Below are 15,419 nucleotides of genomic sequence, written 5' to 3' on the forward strand. Positions count from 1 at the left end.
AGTACAGCAGTTTTTTTTTTTTTTTTTATCAGAACTTTTTGGTGACTTGTTTCAAGGAAATGACTTGAGCTTTCTACAGCTTTAACCCTAAGCAGTAGATACTGTAGTGCACACAACCTTCAGTGAAAACACCCTCCCAGATTTTATAACAACAAATGTAAATGACTAGAGATCAAAGTTGCAAGTGAAATTGTTCTCTCTTCCATTTTTCTTTACCTTATTTTTTTTTAAGTGAAGAATGTGTATTGAAAAGCCTTATTAAATATCAAAACCAAACAGCATTTTTTTTTCCCTGAGTCCTAGAAACTGTTCTAAGGTGGGGGGGTGGGGCTTGGAAATTTTCGTCTTCTTTGTAGTATTGTGACAGTTGTTCCAGAAAACGTCTGATTCTGTCTTCAAAGTAAAAATGCTTTCAGTTGAAGTAACTCATTCTCACTTCTTTTTTGTTTTGTTTTCCAGATCATGTTGTTACTTTTTTTTTTTTTTTTTTTTTTTTTTTCCTGGTGTTACTATTCCTTTAGTGCTGTGCAAATGTTACCAAGATAGTATTAGTGATGCTGTTTAACTAAATGTGTACATTTTGATTTGTTCTTCGGAGCTGTTCAAAGAAACTAGATTGACTGTTGAGATTTTTAAAAATAACCTGGTAGCATCAAAGAACACCTGACTGCTCAAATTCCCAGTTCACTTTTATCTGTTCGGGTAGATGGCCGCTTTGATATCTGGAGCACTTACAGCATGGGACAGGGAGACCCCAAACCATAACCCAATGGCATGATTTCTTAAATCTTCAAGAATAAGCATCTCTTTCGGTTTTTGTGTTTTAAAAGGTTGCTGTCAAACAACAGATGTTAAGTAAAAACTTACTGATCTCATGAGAAAACTGAGGCTCGGGGTGACCTCATCACACTCCACAGGTACCTGAAAGGAGGCTGTAGCGAGGTGGGGGTTGGTCTATTCTCCCACATGCCTGGTGACAGGACGAGGGGGAATGGGCTAAAGTTGCACCAGGGGAGGTTTAGGTTGGATATTAGGAAGAACTTCTTTACTGAACGGGTTGTCAGTCACTGGAATGGGCTTCCCAGGGAAGTGGTTGAGTCACCATCCCTGGAGGTCTTTAAGAGACGTAGATGTAGAGCTTAGGGATATGGTTTAGTGGAGGGCTTGTTAGTGTTAGGTCAGAGATTGGACTCGGTGATCTTGGAGGTCTCTTCCAACCTAGATGATTCTGTGATTCTGTTCTGTTTCTCTGGATCAGTCCCCTTCAGAATGGGGTTTGTACAAGCTTCGAGGCTATTAGGCTGTCTGCAGAGGGGCATTTAGGAGCTTTAGCTGACAGCTGAAAATGTTAAGTACCGCTTTAAAAATAGTCTTCTGTTTGAAAAGATGGTAAATTTTGTTGACTTTTTTTTTTTTTTTTTTTTAAAAAAAAAAAAAAACTTAAAAGGTAGAGTGAAAGTCCCGCTTAAAGAAGACTTTTACAATATCTAGGCTTTCTAGTGTATGGTGCAAGTACTACTTGACAACTAAGGACTTCTCAAGCTACTCCTGTTTATAATTTTTATTATTATTATTCCAAGATTCAGCACAAATAAACATTCTGTTTTGAGGGAAAATGCAGCACTTATCTGGAAAGGAAAACAAAGTCATTCTCCAAAGTAAAAACTGAAATTGTTTTCCTCTTTAACTCAGGTATACTAAGCCAGAGAGGGGCAAGGGGGACTGTTGGCCTGCTTTTAAGCTATTGCTAGTAGCACAACTCAAGATGTGCCTCTGCTGGACTCTTGGTCTTGGATGTCTTTGTTAGACATCTGCAGGCAGAAGACCAGCTGTCAGCTTAGCTCAGGTATCTCTCTGCCTCAGTGCAGGTGCCAAGAGGAGGGCTTGTAGGCGTGGAGGTGCTGCAGGCATTGCTAATGAAGTTTCTTCAGGCCACTTTTACAGCTGGTAATGAATGTGTTGAGGCAGAGGCTTGAGATGACAAACCTCTGCCAATGCCATGCAGAAGGCTTGGTGTTCTACTAGCCTGATTTATATGTTAGGTGGAAGTGGCAGAGGGTGGGGAAGCGATGCTAATGCTATGGATGTTAAGCCTCTAGGTTGTTTTCATTAGCAGCATTATACAGTGTAAATGACACTGAGGCAGGGAGGTGTGGGAGACAGAAAAGGTGTCTTGATTGATTAATTAGTGCTCCAGTGAAAATAGTAATTGAATGTGATGTTGAGCTCCTGTGCGTGTCATATGGTTTGATAGCAACAGATGGACACATCTCCTCCCTCACCCTTTCTTTTTATTATAGTCCATAAAAATGAATCCCTTTCCTTGGGCTGAGAGCATCTGTCTCTTGTGTGAGAAGATTTACTGTTGTTTTTTTTTTTTTTTTTTTTTTTCATCTTCTGTACTTTGTGAAGCTGAGTGACTCTTCAATGTAAAGTGTGAAGGCCATGCACACACAAAATTGTGTTCAGATGAAGCACAAAAGCCTTGAGGGAGGCAAGTGAAAGTCAGGTTCTTCAAAGGTGGGTGTTAGTGTTATTAAGATTAAGCAAAATTGCCTCTCCTACTGCTCTCAAGCTGTACAAGAGAAGTATGTTTATCTTAGACCCAACACTGGTTCTGTACCACGTAGCATTGTTGTTAGTGGTCTCAGCAGAGAACCCTCAAACTGCTTGCACTCAGATGCTTAAGTAGCCTCTGCTCTTCTGTAAGTTTTGTAGCCATCTCAGCATCCAGGCATGCTGATGGGGCAGTATTTGAGGGCTTAAAACATTCCTGCCTACGTGTCTAACTTTTGTATTCCAGGAGAACTTTTAATTGCTCTTGCTGTCTGCTGCTTTTTCCCAATGCTTCAAAGCAAACAAAACCCTTTGCAGGTGCACTTAAAATATCTCATAGCACAGAGCGTTTGGTCAGACTCTAGTAACAAACCATTGGTTAATGCAGAATCATGGCGTTGTAGAACTCTGTGCCAAAGAAAGCATAGATTCCCTCAGTCAGCGTGAGGGAGACTTGCAAAAGCATGGTACACACAGAGAGGGACAGATATGTTCAGGGTAAGCCAGGGCGAAGAGTCGAAGACTGAAATACGAGAGAAGGGCAGGGTGTTCCAAGGCAGTTGAGGGAAAAGAATGAACCCGTGTCTAGATCAATGGAAGTTATTCTGTAGTTAAACAGGTTTGTATGGAAAGTTTGCTAATATATTTTTATGTGGAGTTTTGCCTTAATAAGGATTGATTGAACCTGGAGATGTTACATTATTATTAAAATGGTTATTTGCATTATGTGAATTGGACATTGAGATTCCTTAGGCAGCTTGGCAATGTCAGTCTTACCCACGTAATAAATATAACTCAGATGAACCTAGTACAGAACTTGTTTTCCCCTGTTTCTGGGCTTTTTGAAGAGCCTGACTGCCTTCAAGAAAACAGTCCTGAAGTTCTAGTTCAGGCACAGGAATGTCTGTATTTATGTGCAAAGGTCACAGATGCATCTTGACCAGCTAACGCAGTTCTGGGCTTCCATACACAAAGGATGGGTCAATGAAGTTTAGTGACCAAGAGTACCTCTGTTACAGGAAGGAACTTGTTCCGTCTGATTTATGATACGTTTATAGAAATTTCAGTGTCTAAACTAATGTACAAGAAAATATCTGAAGTAAAAATTAATATTAGGAGATGAGGAAGTCTGAAAAGGTTCAGTGTTAAGATAGTACTCAGGAAGACAACTGGTCTGAAAACATATTCTGGGTTTATTCAGTGTACCTGCATTTTGTGAAACAAAAAAGCTGGGGAGATGTCATGTCACTTCTTAAATATGTTTTTTTTTTTTTTTTTTTTTGAGGGGGGGGAATGTATGTTTATGTCTGTCTTCTGAAATGATTGTGGACTGCTTTGCATATCTATAATAAGAAAAAGAAAACATAGGCCACAGCTTGAGAATCACCTGTGAATAACTTGCTCTTTTATTTTTAGCTTGTTTTGTTTTGTGATGTGTTGGCATATATTGATTACATGGGTAGATTTGAAGATGATGAGCTAAAGAGATTGAGCAGTGTATGCAGTGAGAATAAAATAGTTCAATGAAGAATGTTATTTTTATCTCAAACGTGGATACTACTTGCGTTGTGCCAGGTTCAGTCGTTACCTGCTTGCTACTTAACTGCTTTGTTTTATTGATGTAATCTAAGTATAAAAAGATCTGAAATAATCATCACAAGATAACTTTTTTTCTTGACTTTTGCATTTTTTGGCTATTGTAAGTTTAAATTGACTCATACATCTTTCATGATTTATAATTGTCAAGTTTTATTTATACTAATTCAAGCTGAATGGCGTGGAATGAAAGTGGTAGGGTAGTCAAACCCTATTGTTAAAAAATAAAGGGGAAAAATCACAATAACACTTAACACTGTAGAAATTAGCACTAAGTGGCTGAAAAAGTCTCACTGCTGTTTCTCCTATCACTGAAGATCTAATGGAATATGAGAATATCAGCACTAGAATAATGTTAATTGGATAACTGATAGACCATAGCCTTTAATGGGGGGGGGACAAGGGGGGGGGGGGGGACTCCACTGAATTTCAGGGGAGTTAAGCACCCAACTAAAGGTGGCTTGTACCCTGCTGTAAATCTTGACCAGTGCCCACTCTGACTTAAACATTTTGGTTGCTTTTTAATTAATTCGCTTTCTGGTGCCAGGAACCACAAAAACAGACGAGAGGCTTTCTTCTACCACTTATTTCTCCAAGTCTCCAAGGTAAAGCCTGGGGCTTTTGGGATAGGGGACTGTGACCTTAGTGGCTCCATTTGCTGCAGTGAAGGAGCGATTCCTGCTCATAAGGAGTTACTTAGAGTAAAATGAGTAGGAGATGGAGGAAGTGAAGGGGGGGGGATGACACATGAAGCACTGTGTATCATACTTTCCTCGTGTGCAGTGGTGTTGCTGCAGTGCTTTCCCTTGAGGTGGGAGCTGGGGAAGGCATGTCTGTGAGGGAACGCCCTGGGTTAGCTGCCTGTGTACACCTTGTGGGAAGGTGCCGTTGGTCTGTCCTGCTGTCCTTGCTCATCTCCCTCTAAGCTCTGGGTTGTATCCTGGAGCCATGGCTGGCGGCCAGTCCTCCCAGCTGCCTGAGGACAGGGTTGCCTTCACTGCTCAGGTTTTGTTCATGTACAGGTGTTTTATACACAGTGGGTCTGTGCTTGGGGGAATGGCTGAGCAGAAGCACCTGAAAATATGACTGAGGACAGGGATTATGAATATTTTATGTAGCTCATTTTTGCTGTATTGTGGTTTACAGAGAGAAAATAACAGCCCTGTAGTGGCATAAACAAGACCGTGGTATCCCAGGGGCGATGTGGGCTGCAGCCAGCTGGTGCCTGGGGCAGGAGCTCCTCTGTGTGTGTGTGCAGCAGGGGGCAGGCCTCGGTTCTGGTTTGCTTTCTCCAGAGCAGGGGGGCATCCACAACCAGAAGGTAAATGGAGTTCAAGAGTGATGGTCTTGTGGTGTTACTTGGGCATTCTGGGGGGGCTTGATCAGAAGGATGTGATACTGGAGGGGATGGATTTGCCATTTCATGCGACATGACAATTCAGTGAATTTGTGTGACCTGCCTTCTGTGAACTTTGCCATACTGAGGAGTCCATACCAGCCTCCAGGCCTCTAGACAGCAGAAAAATCTAGGATGAAACTAAAATGGAGGCAGGGTCCATTCTGTGTGGTAAATTTGCATGTTTGAGTGGTGCTCGGGAGGAAAAAAAAATTGGTAAGCCTGAAGTTGAATTCTGCCAAGGGTAGTTAATGTAGCGTAAGCTAGTTCATGCAGTTAGAGCTCAGGGGTGCTGTAGAAACCCTGTGTGGACACCTGGAGTGACGTGAGAGCTCTCCCATGCTCTGGAGCTTGTGACACCCCCTGAACTCCAGTGGAGCCCTGAACTGCATGTGTGATTGCAAGAAGCCTCTTGTGTGAGGCACTGCATCACAGGCTACTTGCCAAGGTGGAGAAGAGCTCTTCTCTGTGCTATCTCTACTAGTTTTGTCTCTGTGGAGATTTTACTGAGGTGAGGGAAATCTTTGATAACCCAATTGGAAATGTGAAAGGAGTGATGCCAAAATTATTTGGCTTTATAAGTAACCTGAGCTGCTTTGTTGGGAAATACTTTGTGCTACTGCAGTCCAGCCCTATACTGAGGGTGGTAACAGTTCTGTTAACCTCTCTTAAACTCTGCTGTGAAGGCAAAGTCTAGATAATGTGCAGAAGGAGGCAAGGCAGTGTGTTGCTTGTCTTAGTACCCTGTAAACTAGCAGCAGTTCTGCTGTGGCCATCAGCTGGTTGTTGCACAGTCACAATTCCATGTCGGCATGACCAGAGTGAGTTGGCTCCCTGGTGTCTTGCACTGCACCTTTTTTTCCCTTTTCTATACTTGACACAAATGCTTTGAAGCAATTCTATGTTTTACAAATCAAAACCTCAGCTTTGCGTACCTTAACTTAGGTTAGCCTGTTTGGGAACCCCTCCCTCACCCAGCAGTAATATCCAAGGAGGACTGCACAGGAATACACAATGTCTCTCTCTCTTTTTTTTTTTTTTTTTTTTTTTTTTTTTTTTTTGTGTGTGTCTGTCTGTCTGTCTGATTGCTGTAGCACTCTGTAATCAAGTGCTCAGCTATTGTGAGCTTACTTGAGTTGTTGTAATTGCCCTTTGTTTCAGTAAAGACTGGTAATTATTCCTGGGGGCCATGCCTTTTGCATTAGAAGTGTTTGATTGAAACCGGTCATTTATTTTGGTAAAATCTTAAGGCTTTCTACAGTGCTTATAGATATGCTTTCTGTGTGACAGTCATTTAGTCTACCCAGCCATCCATATAGTGAAGATACTGCACATTTTCCCTTTCTCTATTCAGATAAATCAACTGCTGTTTTTAGTTTGATTACACTTCAGTTTATAGAGTTCATCTTATGCATCTCTTCTCCTAGGTTCTGCTCCAAGGAAGACTGCCTTTTGCTGGGCCTGTGGTAGGTTTTTGGCTGTTTGAAATTCATGATGTGAAACTCATCAATAAAATGAACTAAATACCTCTATGTATACTTTACTGTTATTCTCTTTTCCTTACCACTGTGTAAAAGAATATACTACTGCTATGTGAAGTCTTTTAAGCATTAGTGGTTTGGAACCTACTGATGCTTGCTTTATCAGTTACTTGCAAACTATTAACTGTTTTATTTTTTTTCTTACAGCAGTAGAAGTATTTTGTTTATTACCAAATTCACTTGATAGCTAAGTAGCCTAAGCTTGAAAGTACTTCAGTGTTTATGGAAGAACGCAGAAAACTTCTCCATGTCAGAGGGTTAATTCTGTTGATTGGTTGCAGGGGAGCGTGTGGAATGTGGCTAAAAAATGATGTTTTGGTGATTTTGCATCCTAAAAACCTGAAATGGGCAACCTACTCAGGTGGAAGTGGACTCAAGGCAACCATTGTTAACCTGAATGTTGTTGTAACCTAGAATTTCTTAATCAAACAAACAAAAACAACAACTGCTTTTTGGCTCTGGTGTAACCCATTCTCCTGGTTCAGTTGGATTAGTGTCGCTTAAGGCAGTAGTTTAAAGTCTGTAAACTATGAGTTTATACAGACTTGTAAAGTTTATTCTATTTAATTGAGACACCGAGACCCACAATGTTAATGGTGCTTTATGAGAAAATTTTCTCTTGAGTTTGTTTGGTCTTTGTACTACATATTCCAGAGCAGCTCTTCTGGCAAATTCCTATTGTCTGCCGGGCAGTCAAGCTCAAAGACTTGGCAAATTAAGGAGTGTTTTTTTTTTTTTGTTTGTTTGTTTTTTTTTTTTTTAAAAAAAAAAAGTTGGACTTGATAAACGTTGATTCAAATGGGTGCTAATGGTTTTTCATATACCCCACTAAGACTGAAATCCTGGAGTGTCTTGATACATCAGGACCAAGTTTTATTCTGTCAGTGGCTAGTGCTCTTAGCTTCTGCTCATGCCAATGAACAACAATCACATCCTGTCCTTCCATGTTTCAGTGTTTGTTAGTTTGTTGTGGCAATTGTTCTTGCTGTGTGTAGTTCTACCAGTCAAGTCTGAGATCAGCCCAGTGCTATATGTAGCACTGAGTTGTGAGTATATGAGTTGTTTTTGCCATCAGTTTTCAGGCAGTCTTTACCATTGCCTTGATTATAAGTAAAACTTTTCCCTGTGTCTTTTTTACTATCTTGGACTAGTATATTACAAGTTTGGATTAAAAGAAATGACTAACTTAAAGGAGATCAGCTGAAGAAATTTATTCTTGGGTCCTAGTCTCAGTGATCTTTGTCTTCCTCTGCTGTGCTATGGAAAAACGAGATGTAAGAGGTAGCGGACAGTTATGATAAAAGGCACAATGAGAGTGCAAAACTAGAGTGTGGCTGTGGCATTCTTACGTACATCTTTATTTGCTGTGATCATGGCTGATGGCATGTACTAAATGTGTGTGATTGCAGGGATTGAACTTGACAATACAGTATGTTTACTTCAGCTGTTTTTCTGTGGAGTCTGTACTTTCTTGTTTCTTTTTTTATTAACTGTAATATTTCCTCTAGTTTATGCTCAGCAATGTCAAACTTGAATGCTGCTGATCCCATGTCACTTTGTGGCAAAGGCCAAGGCTGTTCTTCCTGTCCAGTCTTGCAGAGGTAGGTTTTACTTTGGGGAATATTGTAGTTCCAGAGTCTTACTCAAACTATTGGGGATAGTAGAAGATGGAAGAACATATCTAGGCCAAATGAGGAGTATAAAATGTTCGTGTCTATTGTGCGTTACAGTAGTAATCATAAAGCTAACTGAAAAAGCTGTGGATAGGAAGATCTGCTTCTGCTGGAGAACTTTTCTTGCAGTGTTGCATTTTCTGCAGATATTTCTGCTGTTACTGCAGTATTTGATGGGTAAAAGAGCTTTTCATATGTCTGAAGTGATTGTGTTGTTGTGATTTTGTGCCTTTTTTTGGTCATAGTCATGGAAATTCACCTTCTGTGAATACTGTTGTCTGACCTGATTGCTACTCTTACTCGGTTACAAGTATGATGCAAAATCCCACAAAAGAGGTTTGGCAGAGTAGTCAGTAGAAGGTGGGGGTTGGCTTTGAATCTCTTCCTTTGTTATTTTTAAATAAAAATCAGTAAGAGCCACCGGTGAAATCAATTGCAGTGTTCCATAGATCAGTCAAGGGAGGTTTTCCCTGAAGATGAAATGGGTGTGCAGTGTCTGGATAATGGCGCCGTAGTTCCTGCTAGGAATTACAATAGTGTTCTTCGATGGAAGTCTAATCGGATGTTTTTCTCCTCCAAGGCTTGCATGACTGCAAACAAATAGAGTAGAATACTTGGTCATTTGAGAGTCGTGTTACTGGTCCTGAAACAAAACTGTTGTGACAAGTTGTTAAATGGAGGACTTTGCAAGAAATCAATCCTTCATAGCAGAAAGGTAAGTCTCTGAGTATTTCATATAAAAAGAGCAAAGAGCCTGATAAGCATATCAAATATGCTGTATTTTTGCACGCAACACAAATCCATGGAACTGCTGTAGTGCTCAAGTAGGATATGCTTGAAAGTGCTGGTGAAGGCAGGCAGCTTGTTGACCAAAGGCAAAAAATGCGGAGAAATGCACCAGAAGTACAGGAACAGGAAGGATATGGGAGTTTGACTGTCTTTCTACTGTGTACTGCAACTATTATTCTATTTTCTCATCATGACTATTATTGCCTCAATGATACAGATGTCAGTAGTAGACTGACCTGCTTAACGTGGCTTTGCTTATCTCTGTTCTGGCTAATTGAAGTATTGTGTTGGACTTCCTGTTCCTTGGTTGTCATCATTATTGACTGGAGTTAGCAATGACATAGTGTTTCTGTGTTGAGGGGAAAAAAGACACAGTGAGTGAGTGCATAAGAAAAAAGATAAATAAAAAGAAGTTCAACAAATTTCCCTAATAAGGACCTGGATTAGAAACTAAGAGCATTAAAAAAATTAATTTTAGCTGAGGTTTTAATTGTTACCTTTGTTAAAGCTGCCAGGTATGCGTCATCTTGTATGTACTTAGCTTATATGAAGAACACATCTGAGAAGAACAAGGTGTTGGTAGCAGAACCACAACTCCAGAGGAGGCAAACACAAACAATTGGCCACTCTTACACCCGCCTTGGCCACCTTGGATTTTAATGAGTTAGTGTATTTCAGGTAGATAGTGTATTCTTTAAGTGATGACACTTTCTTTATGTTCAAAGTGCAGTTTTTCAGTAACATATAGTTGTGTGGTGTTCAGATTAACAAGGTTCTAATGAATATACTCAAAGGAATATTCAAGGCTTGGCAGAGAAAGCTAATTATAAATGTCTTCTAATTCTACATCTTGAAATGGTGATGGTTAATAAAATGTGACCAAAAAGCGCATGGTACTTGACCTGCAACAAGTCAAGCACTTTGTTCTGTCTGACATGAATTCATGTGTACACGTGTGTCAGTTTACGTTGACGTTTCCTTACATGCATTAGTTCATTTTTTTATAATGACATTACAGTTCTCTGTGGACATACAACAACTCCATATCAACTAGCACAGCTGGTTTATGGGTTCTGAAATCAAAGCCTGGAGATCAAAAAGGGACTCCTTCCAGGATTTGAGTATGGAAGGGAACCCATAGCCTTCCGTTCTGGAAATAATCACCCTTTGTTTTCTTGGAGACATATGTAATGTATATACATATAGTTGAAAAGAGAAGCCCAGCTCCATGTGTGGAAATTAAGGGCGTTCAAATGTGCAGCATCTGGTCTTGAGGAAAAAATGGAATAAAATGAATCAAAGATATAGTGAACCTTAAATTATTTAAGCTCCTCCAGTGGTAGTGTTCTGTAATTGCTTTCCCTTTCTGTAAATGTTTCACAGCTGTGAAGTTTCCACGTGAAGAGCTGAAGTGCTGGCTATTGTACAAAACTTAAGGCCAATTTCTGCTTGCTTTGCTTGCTTGTAAAACCTCATCAGGCCTGATTCTCCCTGTCTTGTGCTCTCTGCAGTCAATTACACCTGTGCAAAGTGGTTGTAAATTGCTACTCTTTGAGGCGATAGTTTTGTCTCACTTGGTACCTTTTTGTAGACTTGCAGACAAGGCACAATGCCATGCAGAATCAGGCCTCATTTCTTACCACCGGAGGAGTTGTCCTTGATAACGAAGACTTGCAGAAATAAATACATGAAAACAGCAATAATTTCGGATGAGCATCTAAAACACTCAGACCCTGGTAGACAAGAGGGCGACAGCAGCAGGTGGCTTTATTTCCCTGAACACTTAGAGGTACAGGCATTGACCAGTCCCTGTTAGTGAGCTGCCTGGGGGAGTCGGGCTGTGCAAGAAGCTGAGTACAAGGTACCTTATGTAAGTGTAAGGAGTGTGATGTGTAGAATGTTTTTGTTTTATTCTGCCTTATTAATGATCTGGAATAATGTTAGCAGTAGATTGCTCCTGCAGTGTTTAAAGTTTTTTTTTTTTTTTTTTTTTTTTTTGACAGGATGGAACAGCCTCATATTGCTTCTGTTGCAGTCCCTGCAAGACATGTAGGTCAGTGCAGAAAATTATTTCCTGATCTTTGGAATTGGCAGACAGGTGAGAGAAATAGGGATGCTCACCTTTTGGTCAACCAAAGGTATCCTACAGGGAGAGCTGGCTAGTTTATCTCAATGCAAAAAAAAACAAAGAAGAATGAAATTCCATAAGCTGGTGACATGGCTGTTCCAGTCCAAGTTTCATCTTGTGAATTGGTTGGCCTTAAGCAAATGGACTTGAAATTTGATCTGCCTCTTTTTTTTTTTTTTTTTTTTTTTAAATTCAGGCAATCTGACCAGGAAGTCACTGGATTTCTTGCAAGGGGTTACATATGCTTAGTTTTCTGCGTAGTTTATACTGAAACAAATCTGAGAGTATTTCTGTGTATGACAGTAATGAATTGATGTTAGTAGAAATTCTGTCTTGCTATGTGGTAGCATTTCTAAAGGAATTTATCTTACTCTTAATATCACTACAGGGATTTTAAAACAGATAATTTGAAAAGCAATTCCTTTTGTTTTGACTGCAGGCAGACTGCCACAATTTGGAGAAACGAGTGAATACAGAGTCCTCATTTTAACTGAAATTCTCTGTGCTATCTGTCTGATTAGCTTTTATGCCTTTGTGGGATTTCCAGCATTGGTGTACGGTTCACCTAAGCATGGAGACGGCCCTGGATTTCCTTCTCCCTCTCAATAAAAGCATGCACCTACAGCTCAACATTTTAAACCACTTGGATCTTCAGAGATGTTGGGTGTCTCCTGCATGATGTAGTAGTGCCTGTAGTGTTCACATCAAATGTGGTGGAGAGTTGGTCACAGAAGAGATTTTTCTGGACGGAAGTTGGAGATAAGATGGGAGGGATGGAAAAGTACATCTCTGAGGAAGTAGGAGGGGGAGTAAGGGACGGTCTGTCTTTAATAGGACCTTTGGGCTCAAGAACACAACTATATCTGCAGGAACATAACAGTACTTGCATGAGACATCTTTTTAATCTTACTTCAGCTAATGTAGATTTGTATTTATCCAAGAGGAGGAGATGACTCCAGAGGATGTCACTAGAGAGCTGGTTACACTTGAGTAGCAAGCAAGGTTTTGTCAGAATGGCCAAAACGTGGATGTGAATTTATGTAAGACTATGGTGATCAAGAGTGGGATTGGCCACACAGCGTAATGGCATAAATATTGGTTTTGCACAACTCCTCTGCAACTACCCTTGCAAGCACGTGGCATTAGATTGCTTGTCTCCTGGGTTCTGTCTGCTTGTTCTCAGCATTTCTTCATGGAGGATGAGTGGTTGCTGTTGTGCCCGGTGTGATTTTGAATATTTTGCAGTGCTTGTCCTTATGTTTTTTGAACTACTGTGTTGTTGTTGTTGTTCTGGTTCCAGGTTAGACTACAATCCGTAGGAAAAATGCAGCTGCACAACTGCACTGAGAACTTAAAATGCTACTGAATCTGAAGTGGTTTAAAACAGTTCCATCCTTGGGAAGTGTAGTTCCTTGATGCTACATAGAAAACTTAATTAGTTGGCATTTACCGCCCCTATCCTATGGTAGAATGAATTAAAAAACTTTACATAATTGAACAATGCTGAATTTAACGAACTTGATTATTTAAACAGTGTATTTTTAGAGAAATCCATAGTCTACTGTGTACATTCTTTTCAGATCTTTTTATTTTTATTGATTTTGATTAGCCAACTAATTTGTACATAATCAATAACTGTGATGCTGATGAGCTCATTTTGAACCGTTAGCACAGAAGGCTGAAATGAAGAAGGGATTAGCACAGTGTTTTGCTGACATTCCAATCTATTTTAAGTGAATGCAAGCTTTCTAATAAATATTTAATGGGTAGTTGTTTGTGGTTTAATAGAATTATCTAATTCTATTAGAATCCCGTTTGGAGATTTACATGTACCATACATCACTGCCGAGGATACGGTTAATAATTTAGGCTAAGTGACTAGTAATTGGAAACACAGTCAGATTAAGTGGGGACTTTTTTTTAAGGTCATCTAGGGATTTAAATGCTATGCATTTGCTGTATAACGGCAACTCTGTTCTTAGATTCTCTCTTGCACAGAGGAACTAATTTGGTGAGTTGGGGACAAGCCTTAAACGTGATAACAAAGCATGAGGCCCCTGGGGTTTATTTAATATCTCATCCTCTGAGTTAATGAGATGGAAAATAGTTCACTGTTTATCTACAGTAGATTGAGCAGATGTTGCCAATTCAATTTTATGGAAAGTAATCTCTGAGAGAATGTCTTCTGCCCATTACTTTTTCGTGTGTTGAATCTCTGCTGCCCTCTTCTCAGCTTCAGGAGAAGGTTTCCCACACTGGTCATGGACCTGATGGAAGATCAGTGCAGCAGAACTTGGTAAATCTAGTTCTTGTTAGGAGGCTTTGCGAAGAAGGTTTGAAAAGACCTTGAATTCTCAAATGCTGTAAACTGAATGGCAAGGAAAAATCATAAGTAATTGAAAAGACACTGAGTTAAGTTACTACTAGCAAAATACAGTGCAAATATTTCTCTCTTGCTTCCACTTTAATGAGCATTGGTTTCAGATCTAGCTGTGGAAGTGCTGATAATGGTATGCACAGAAATCTTTACTTCATGCACACAGTTATTTGTGAAGAAGAGAATGATTAAGCTGATTTTGGGACCAGGATGAACATGGTTGTGATAGGGTGCTGGTTGTAGTCCAGACCACTTAACTGGAGCTCAGTGTGTGCAGTTTAACAACAAGACTGTCATCTACTGTGGCAGTTTGCAGATTTGAGAACAAGATGAAAGCAGAGCTGAGTCAAGAGGGTATGGTTCAGCAAGAAGCTCTGCATCCCAGCTAGCAGGTCTGCCACTTGAGATGATTAAGCTGTCACTCATTTTTGCACTGTCTAGCAGGTAAGATCCTCCTGGTCTTTCTTCTAGTCTTCCTTCTAGTCCTTCACGTAGTAGTATCATATCATCACTTTTGTGTGTCTCTTGTGGATTACAGGGTATTCAGTTACATCTATTCTGTCAGTATAGCAGATGCTGACTGTATTTCATGAGGTGTTTGTTCTCATCTCCATGAAGATGTGCATGTTCCATGGGAGAACCAGAGGCTGCACACATTGCTGGACTTCGTGTTTTCATGTTGACCCAGCACCTCAACTTGCAGGTTTAATGGTGTGATGCAGTGGGTGTGGGACCACTCTTAGGCTTGGGAGAGTTTAGTCACTAAAGCTGGGTTGCTTTAAGAAGTAATTCTGTAATCAGGAAAGTTCAACAGGCAGGAGTACCACGGTCTTCCTGCTGCCACTTCACTTTCATTCTTGGGGCTGCCTGTTCTTAGCAGCTTGAAGATAGAAGTGTGTGTTACCTACCTGATGCATGTACTCTGCAGAACCGCTCCTCAAGGAGCACTTGCTTTCTGAGGCTGTCTAGTTATGATTGTAGCATGTGACCGTTTGATAAAAGACAGAATTTTTACTCCCCACCCTTAATTTTTTTAATTGGAGGTAAGTTTGTTGCTCAGAGTGCCGAAGTTTGCAGCTTTGGGGAACAGCATGTCACTGGTTAGTTACGTAGCAGTATACAAGGGGACAGTGTCATAGGAATCCTTAACTGTGATGGGTATTGATGTAGGGATGTAGGAGACTTAGGTAGTGCTGATACAGTATGTTTCCTGTTTGTGTTTGTACCATCATTATATATTTTTACTTGGCAAATTTAATTAAAAGTGTGTTATTCTATAACAATGTTAATGTTGTTATTTAGTAATACTTGCTCAAACTGGAGATGTGTACAGCTTTGGACACTTCCTCGCTCTGAGATGTGT

The 15,419-nt window shown here is 40.2% G+C and overlaps 1 long non-coding RNA gene across 1 annotated transcript in view; it reads left to right on the top strand.

The window, feature by feature from the left end:
• Positions 1-2,342: 2,342 nt before the first annotated feature.
• The window catches only part of LOC118173916, a 30,098-nt gene continuing 17,021 nt past the window's right edge, over positions 2,343-15,419 (top strand). The window contains exons 1-2 of the long non-coding RNA XR_004754445.1: positions 2,343-2,520; positions 9,343-9,477. This is a non-coding gene — a long non-coding RNA (uncharacterized LOC118173916). The remainder of the gene's footprint in view (positions 2,521-9,342; positions 9,478-15,419) is intronic.

Source organism: Oxyura jamaicensis, chromosome 13 (genome assembly GCF_011077185.1).
Source record: "Oxyura jamaicensis isolate SHBP4307 breed ruddy duck chromosome 13, BPBGC_Ojam_1.0, whole genome shotgun sequence".
NCBI lineage: Eukaryota > Metazoa > Chordata > Aves > Anseriformes > Anatidae > Oxyura > Oxyura jamaicensis.